This window comes from Scomber japonicus, chromosome 23 (assembly GCF_027409825.1).
Source record: "Scomber japonicus isolate fScoJap1 chromosome 23, fScoJap1.pri, whole genome shotgun sequence".
Taxonomy (NCBI): domain Eukaryota; kingdom Metazoa; phylum Chordata; class Actinopteri; order Scombriformes; family Scombridae; genus Scomber; species Scomber japonicus.
This window is the reverse complement of record NC_070600.1, coordinates 17491028-17499934: the sequence shown is the minus strand read 5'-3', so window position 1 is coordinate 17499934 and position 8907 is coordinate 17491028.

Genomic DNA, 8907 nt, shown 5'->3' with positions numbered 1-8907 from the left:
TTTTGAATAATACCCCCATGGTGCTTAATTTAGCAAAGTTTTCATTCAGCCTACCCTATGCCTCATAATAGAGGTCAGCAAATAAATAAGATTGCAGTTGTCATAAAAATAACCTTCAAACACTAATTTGAGTGTGCATTAGCTTCCGAAACATCCTAAGGATATATTGTGGGTATCAAAGACAGTATAAACATTTTTTTTAAAAAGCTTCAGAGTAAAAAAAAACAAAAAAAACCTATGCCTGCTGTTCAGTTTTGCCTACCACTTGATAATAGCCAGATGGCTGGACCATGAGGAATTAATGTGAAGTTATTTCTGAAATGAATAATGATAAAGGAGAAGGATGGTTGGGAAAATAGTGTCTCATCCCTTCTGTCAGCACCAATCTCAAAACACCAAGAGAGAGGCATGTTGAGAGGACAGCAAGAACACACAATGAGAAAGTCCTTTACAAGAGCTATTTAAGAAAAGGTCAGCTGCCCTGCTGCATGAGCTATTGTGAGTCATACCCAAGCAGTAACTACCAAGCGCTTGAAGCTGAAGTCAGTGCAGAAGTGCCCTAAAGTGTAATGCCACTGACAGGCGCCAGACACTGGCTCAAAAAAAGCCCTGGCTCCAACTGACTCCCATTCAAAAACCATAATTAACTGATCTATATATTTTTTCAGCAAGTCATTAAGGTCTCATTTTCTAAGTTAAGGCTAGTGGTCAGCTTTGATATCTGCTGTGTGGGTGATGACAATTAGACAGTTCCCTCATCTGCTGCTCTCCCAAGCTCCAGGACATATACTCTGTCTGACTATTATCACAACATTTGAAGGAATTAAAGTGCGCACCAGCCACTGTTTCCAGTAAGCCACTGTTCACTTCAGGCAGAGGTAGCAGGGTCAATTTACAGAGCGTGAAAGGCAACATCCTGCACTCCTTATTTGAAGGTCCTGGCTCCAAACAGAAATGTTCAAACTCTGGGCTTTAAACTGGCTCCAATGTAAAAGATAGACAATGTCACACTTCTTATTGTCCATACAGTCTATGGTTGTACATTACATACCTTAACATTCACACATTAGTTTTAGTAATGCATCTGCAGTCAGTAAATGTGACTGAGGATCTTTTGTCACTAGCCCTCAAATGTGTCTCAAATTTATCATCATCCTTTCAGAGAGCCTTCTGGCCATCAATCTAAAAGACCTTTAAAGATTAAAATGAGAAGGTAACGGACCAATCATTTCTGGTGACTCTGTCTTATTTTATTACCTGGGTCTCATGTTCCCAGGCTACAGATGTCCTGTGAGACTGAATGGGTTGTAATGTCAAACATGCTCAAATGTCAAATGCCTCTTTATTGTTTACTTTAGGGGAGCAGAATTTTTAAAAAAAACATTTCGATATCAGGTCAACCCATGTGACCAAGTCAGGTGTCTCTAATCAAGGCAATCAATGGGATATAATTGCTGTGATTTAATGCCACATTACAAACTAATTTCAAGCCAGTTTTGAGTGTGTCATGTTTTTAAGGTGGAAAATTGGCAGAATTGTTTGAATGTGTAGAAAATTGAGATACTAACATCTTAAAAGCATTAAAAGTAATTGTGGATGGTGTTGAGACAGCTCAATGAACATTTTGGAAGTCCAACAAAGGAATGTATCACTGAAAATCACTGAAATTGTGTATTAAAGTTGTAGTTTAGTTGAGATCCCTCAGAGCACATACTGCATCATTTCATATGCAAAAATGTAATGTACACTGATTTCTTGTATACTAACTGCAAAAACTGTATCATATGATCATTTTATATATGGCACATAATGTCTGCAACACATTAAAGACTCATTACAGAAAAGGTGTAAAGATTATGTCTTAATTAATCCCTTTGGTAATCATGTTGTTCAACTCAGTAATCACCACTAGTACATTTCTGCCTCTTTCATTGTAGTTTTTCACCGTAATGTGGCATCCCACAAGTGAACATATCTTTATGCCACTTCTTTCCTACATATTACATAATGCAAGAACAAAAAAAGTGAAAATTTAGCTTGATGATCAAACTAAAGCAGTGTAACAGCTTTCGGTGGAGAAAGCCATATGAAAAAAATTAATTAAAAAATGTAATCTTTCCAATCTTGTCTGAATTATACTGAACGTGTACCTGCACTGGTACAGTTCTAAAACATATAAAGAGAAGTGAAGGAACACATTCTCAGAAATCCCTTTCCAATTTGCATATCATCCATTAAAAAGTAATTAGCAGTTTTGTGAGCCACCAGCCCTTTGCTAATAACACTCTTAAGCCTCAGTGATAATAACAAGACCAAAACCCTACAAAACAATATGATTAAAAATGTCAATTTGTTAAGATGAAACAACTGCATGCACTGTGGTGTCTGAACTAAAACTATAGGGAAATATTCCATCAAACAGCCAAAACCAGCGCATTTATTCTACTGGCATCACACCAAACCTGCGGCTCCATGTGAAGCAGATGCGCTACGAAACAGCTGACTTGACTTTAATTGCTGAACAAAACATTTAATATCTGCCCTGCAGCAAACCTCTTTCCATCAGTCGCTCACAACAAAAGAACCTTTGCATATCCAACTGTACTCATTTTGCTCTTGTTCCTCAACATCCATTACGGTACAAGACAGCGATAAAGGAAAACATAGAGCTTGGATGCAGCATTGATATTCATAAAGTGTATAGTAAAAGACTGAGGTACTGAAAAGGTTAATAGAGTGCACATAAGCTATTCTTCTCAAAAGATTGCAATTGAATTACCCTCCAAGCCTGGAGGAAAAGTTAAAAAGAACAAACGGGAAAATTAAGGTGTACAGGTATTTGCACTGCTGTCACTCCACACAAAAACTGCTGGAGTGAGTAAATATTTCACTTCCTCCTTTTAATTTCTACACCCCAAGCCTTTGCCATCAGTTAGGCTTGACATTGCAATTTCAGCCCACCATCTGATGGCCTGCTACAGCATCCATGATACGTTTGCACTGTGGTTTCCCCTAATTCCATCGGCAAGCAAAAGAAAAAGAAGACAGCAACAGGCATAATCAGTCCCCTTGAGAAGCTTTTGCTGATAGGTTAAACAAGTGCCCTGGCTGCCAGCAGCCATTAGCCACTGCAACTAGTGCCAGCTCTGACAGAGCATGGAAATGTTTAGGACTCAGAGATAATTTGAGAAAAGCCCTATAATTGGCTACAATCTGTCTGACAGCTTTGAGCGGAAGTCCTCAGGGCCTCTATATCGATGAATCTTCCTGATTTGAGACTGAAACCTCACTGCCTTCTGCTGGCAATATGCAGTGTATTTCAGAACTCTAATGGTCATTGCTGGGGGTTTCTTAATCCTCCAATCGTTTAAACTCAGGAGATGCTGCATGTGAGTTGATCTGAAAAAGTTGAGGAGTGCAGTGGCGGCGCTTTTGGGCAATTCAACAGATACAGCTAGAGGAAATTATCAATAACTTACCGTGAGACTGGACTGAGGCCAGGATAGATAGACAGTTCAACTACAGTAATCACCATGACTGATCATGCCTGGAATCTGGATAAAAGCAGTTTGCAGTACATAGTTTGCCCTATCTCTTTGTTGAACCAAATTAACCCTGGATCCAAACAACTTGTTGCATCCCCCCCCCCATACTCAACTTGGCACGATCCCTGACCAACCAGCTTCTATAATGATACTCCTCCAAGTACTTGACACCCCTACAAGCCAAGTTCTTCCCAGAATCCCACACCACCCGCTGTGCAAACAATACCATTATTTCTCAGAATTATGTCCATATTTTACTCTAACCCTACAGTGCCGGATTTACATCCAATTTCAGGGTTAAGTATCATTGCAGGAAGGAGACTGCCCTTCCTGTAGAGACAAGGAAGGCAAGGGTGGGGAGGACAACGATGGGGATGGGTTGCAATGGGTCTAACTTTTATCCTGGAGACTGGAGTTTGAATCTTGTTAACCATAAGTAATGTTAGCTTTTTTAAATGCTAAACAAGTGTTATGCAAAGGGTTCACTATACTTCAAACAAACTAGCTCAGAGGATATGTAATATAAGAGGCAACATGTACCTGATCCTACAATTGAAGGCAGGACAAAAAGGCTTTCATTATAGAATATGGTGAAAAATGGTACAAATTAGGATAAAGGCACACTCTTTCATATTGGGTAATCATAGTGCTGGAAAGAAAAGTTGGAAAGCTACAAAAATTGTTCAACGCAGCACCCATCTGACACAACAACTATACCTCTACATACAAATACTACCTAGATCTCAGCAAGGAAGCCTTAAAGCAAGTGAGATACTCCAGCAACAATGAGTGTCCCACAGAAATAGCATCTTTCATGAGGTGAAATCTCCCGGAGAGAGCACAACAGATAAAAGCCTAACTGGATGTCCCATAACGTGATAACAGAGACTCACCAGATGATGAAACACTCTTTCTAGACCATGCTTTACCTGCCCCTTTCCCTAAGACAGCTCTTGGCCAGCATAATAGGACCCTGTGCAACTGACACCCTGAGTCACCACACAATAAAAATGTTACACTTCATTAACAGAATAACCATGATAAACAACACTCTGCTGGCCATTTAATGACTTGATCAATGTTGTGACATACAGCCTGTCTTAGACTGCCAACAGGATTCACTGCTACCTTTGGTCGTCTGCATTAAACGAATGAAAAAATGCACACACATACTATACTGCATGGAAGCACTGAAGAAGCTGGTCTATTTCGCCGCTGCAGCAGGATTTAAGGCATTAAAAATTTGGGTAAATTAACTGTCGATTGTCTATATGTTGATTTATAATCCGGGATTTATGTTTGTTAGAGTGTCCCATTACAATGGTCTGCCACTGAACCAAAGTATTAAGGAGTGTATCTGTGACTGAAAAACATTACTGTGCTTACTGTGCCTTAACGAGGCCGCACTCTTCCACTAAGGCCACACTTGTGCTTGATGATTGAAAGTTTCCTCTGTCCTGTAGTTGGAAGTCTTTAAGAGCGCTCTCTCTCTCAGTCTCTATTTATATCTACTTTCTTATGCAACTGCTTTGTGCCTTTTCATATTGTAAAGACCACTAACATCAGAAACTCCCATTAAAATGAAAGGTGGGGACAGTGTGTGTATTTTAACTAAGCACAGTAGATAACAGACCGTATAGAAAGAGGCACAGTGAGTGTGTCCCTCTTATTTAGTCCTCTCTGGCTCCAACTAAGACAGAGGAGAGGATGGAGACATCAAATGGCAAGAAGAGAGATGATCATAATGCATGGCAGCGTGACATACACTGACATTAGTCAAAGGGTACAACACAAGTGGAGACATCGGCCCTGTCGTAATGGACCTGGTCTTAGCCTCAAGTGCCACCTGTACTATTAGTCACTCAGTTCCCTCTATCACTCTGCCACAGACAGACAAACAGGGCCCTGAGAAAACAAATGAATCAATAGAAAAAACTAAGAAGATCTTTCAAAGATTTCACAGCACCACAGGCTACAGAGCTACTCACACTCCATCTGAGCACACAGAGGGTACGGTGTCCTCATTCATTTTGACTATGAGAAATGGCAGATAGAAGTCCTTCTTAAGTCTTTGTGAAAGGACATGGTACAGTGAGTTGGCCAGAAAAGTTCACAACAGTTCTAAAATACTTTCCGTGGCCTTTTTTAAAAAGTTGCATTAATTGATTTTCCTTCCAATAGAGGACAGAAGAAATCTAAAACTAACAGACAGGACCTGACATATGGCCAATGCGCTAGTAAACAATTGCGTACCTACACAACCACAGCAACATTACTATCCCATTGGAATGTTCGATCTTTATTTTTTCTCTTTTTTAAATCTCCATCAAGTATTGAGAACATGATTTGGCTCCTTAGGTAAATGTTTGACAATCTTCACTAACTGTAGTTGCTTATGTTTGTCTGCTGCTTGGTGCTTAACAGGTAAAATACAGTGGGTTTGTCTAAGCTAATCTACACTAACTGATAAACCTGCCCCCTTGCGCTGAAGACTGGACAGCTTTGCTCTCAGTACATTAAAAAAATACACAAAACCCCCAAAACTTTACAAACTAAGGTGTTGGCACCAGACACAGTAAATCCATTGATATATGTTGTTTACATCAACTTCTCACACCGCCATTAAAACGTCACAACAGAAACCAAAATTTGGACAAGGTGGCAATTTACCCAATTCTTCAAATATCAAATTGTGGTGACAGGATCATAACTGTGCCACTTTAGCTTCATATTCTTGTTTTAAGCTGACTGACATGTAACTCAGGACAGTGTCATATAGCCTATAACCCATCAATATTAGATTTCTGAGATGCCTCTCTGTACATGATTATCTCTTCAGCATGTCTTCTCCTCAGTTATCATAGTCTTTAAAACATAAACTGAACATGTTGGCACTCTCTGCAGGCTTATTACAAGTAAAACAACTTTGAGCAGTAAGCTGTAAAGTAATTGGAGCTCATAAAAATAGGAAATGTATAATGAGTGCTAAAACTTTGACCTCTACAAAATCAAACGAGTGAACAAACATATCTAATTGCACTTTGCATGGAGCTATTGATTGCAATATTGACCTATGAAACAGGTTGTTATGTAGTTATGAATTGATTGCAGGTCCTAAGGAAGTAGTTCAAAGGCTTTACAGGTTCGACAGATTACCTGCAGTGCATTCTGCATGCCTGTGGAGGGTGACAGCTGAAATTGGCCTCCGAGCAAACGAGTTAAGAATGTTGAGCAATAAGGTACATGGGTGATTTTTATGATGTGTTTGTTTTCATTCTTCAACCATTTCTTTTTGAATTCATCATATTACTATTCAATTTCTGCCTTTATCTTTAGTGACCTGCACAGGCTTTGAACCCTTCTAGAAACCATTGTTTATAGTGTCACATGGGGCCAATTGGATGCCAAAACAGGCACCTCCATCTGCCTTAGCAAAAAACTTCAAAAGTGTATGAGTTATTTGGACAACAGGAACTTTTTAAAGTGGCTGAAACAAAATACCCTAATGCAGCAGAGAAGCAGACAAATTACCAGACTGTCCCTGTGCTCAGCAGCACACACTGCCATGGCTGGCAGCCACGCTGCATTCAACGTGCTCAGCCGTCATAACAGTACTAATAAATCCGCTTTTATTTCCAATTAAAATGTTCCTAATAGCATTGTGGTTGCATCGATTTCTCTGTAAATGGCTGTTCAGCTGAGAACATTTGCGCTGAGGCATCTTGTGGGATTTGGATCTGGCTCATCACACATTGGCTCCAAGTACAAACAAAGAGGGACTGATAAGTAAATAGCTAGTGAGAGATTTATGCTTATGCATGTGTATGTGTGCATGTCAGACCACAACTGTCTGGTTTTAAATGTTTGCCGCTGCCTTCTATTACTGCTCAATGGACTTTCATTATCAATGGATAATGATGTAAATCTCCAACCCAGTGTACTCTCCATCATCCTCATCTCTCTAATTAATGTTTTCCTGGGCTACAGAGATGAAGAACGAAGATGGATTGAGGAGGAAGAAGCCCATATCACTTCTTTAACTTGACAGCCTCAAAATGAAAGTGATTACTCTCGATTTGAAGACAACCCCTATTCTTTCCTTATCTAACAACCTCATTTTATTTCATTTATTCTTTGAGACATTATCTAGATACAAGAACCCAATGACACCTGCACTGCACTCTGTTCATCAACTTTACTTTACCATACAACTTTGCCAGTATTATGATATTGACAAAATTCTGCAAAAACTGGGAAAAGAACGGTTTCACTGAGCTTCATCAGGCAGTTACAGCACACGTGCATTATTCACAATAAAACCCTGCAATACAGTAAGATACCATGCATTCAGAAAAATAACAGTTTGGCTCTCTTTTCTGCTGATCTATCTTTTAAGGAGCCCTCACCATTGACCTGTATACCTAGCCAGACTATTAAATATAAAAAAGGACAACTGGCTTATGTAGCCATGCAAGTTCACAGCCAATGTGTAGCAGCATACAGTGGGTGTCATACAGAGACTTTCTTGGCTTGTAGAGGGACCATACCAGGCAGCTATAGAGCCATCCATAGAATGTTGTATTGTTCTATAATGTTATAATTGGCTGCTGTTTTATTGGAGGAGGTTATCATAAACAACATATGGTAGCTTTGTAATGCAATGAATGTAGGAAGTGAATAAAAGCAGATTTACTGTCTCATGATTTTTTTCTTCTTTATGCACAGACATGTAATTTAGCTGATTTTCAATGTTATTATCTATCATTCTGGGGAAGCACAATTGGTTGCTAGTTAATGAGGTAGTATTATCAGTTTTTTTCATTGATGTAAAATAGTTGTGAGGTACTTGCCACAGTTATAGGTTTTGTAAATATTCATGCAGTTTTGAAAAAAATCTCATCACATCTCTCGTCACATCTTTTTCCAGCTGGTGATTGCATCAGAAAATCAGCAATAATAATATATATTTTCAATGAATCAAAACTGATTTAGGCTTCAGCATGTATAGAGTGCACCACAAAATGATCCAATGGTGATACTTCTGTGTAGAAATGATTTTCAGCAACACAAAAAGCTGCTGACCAGAACAGACCAGAACAGACCAAGAACACACATTGAACAGTCAAATTTGACATCACAGGCATTTTCTATTAAGGCTGTTGGATCCATCAAAAACAACTTAAAGTAAGGTTGACAGATAACCCGATGAACCTTAAATGTCTGTTACAAAATGCCCCTACAGCTACACTAGTCTTTCTAAAACAGCACATAAAAATGACCCAATGCAAATGTTTTTAATCAAAATACACATTTGCCCAGTGATTTTCAATTTGTGGTAGCCCTTTGATTTAATGGTTGATTT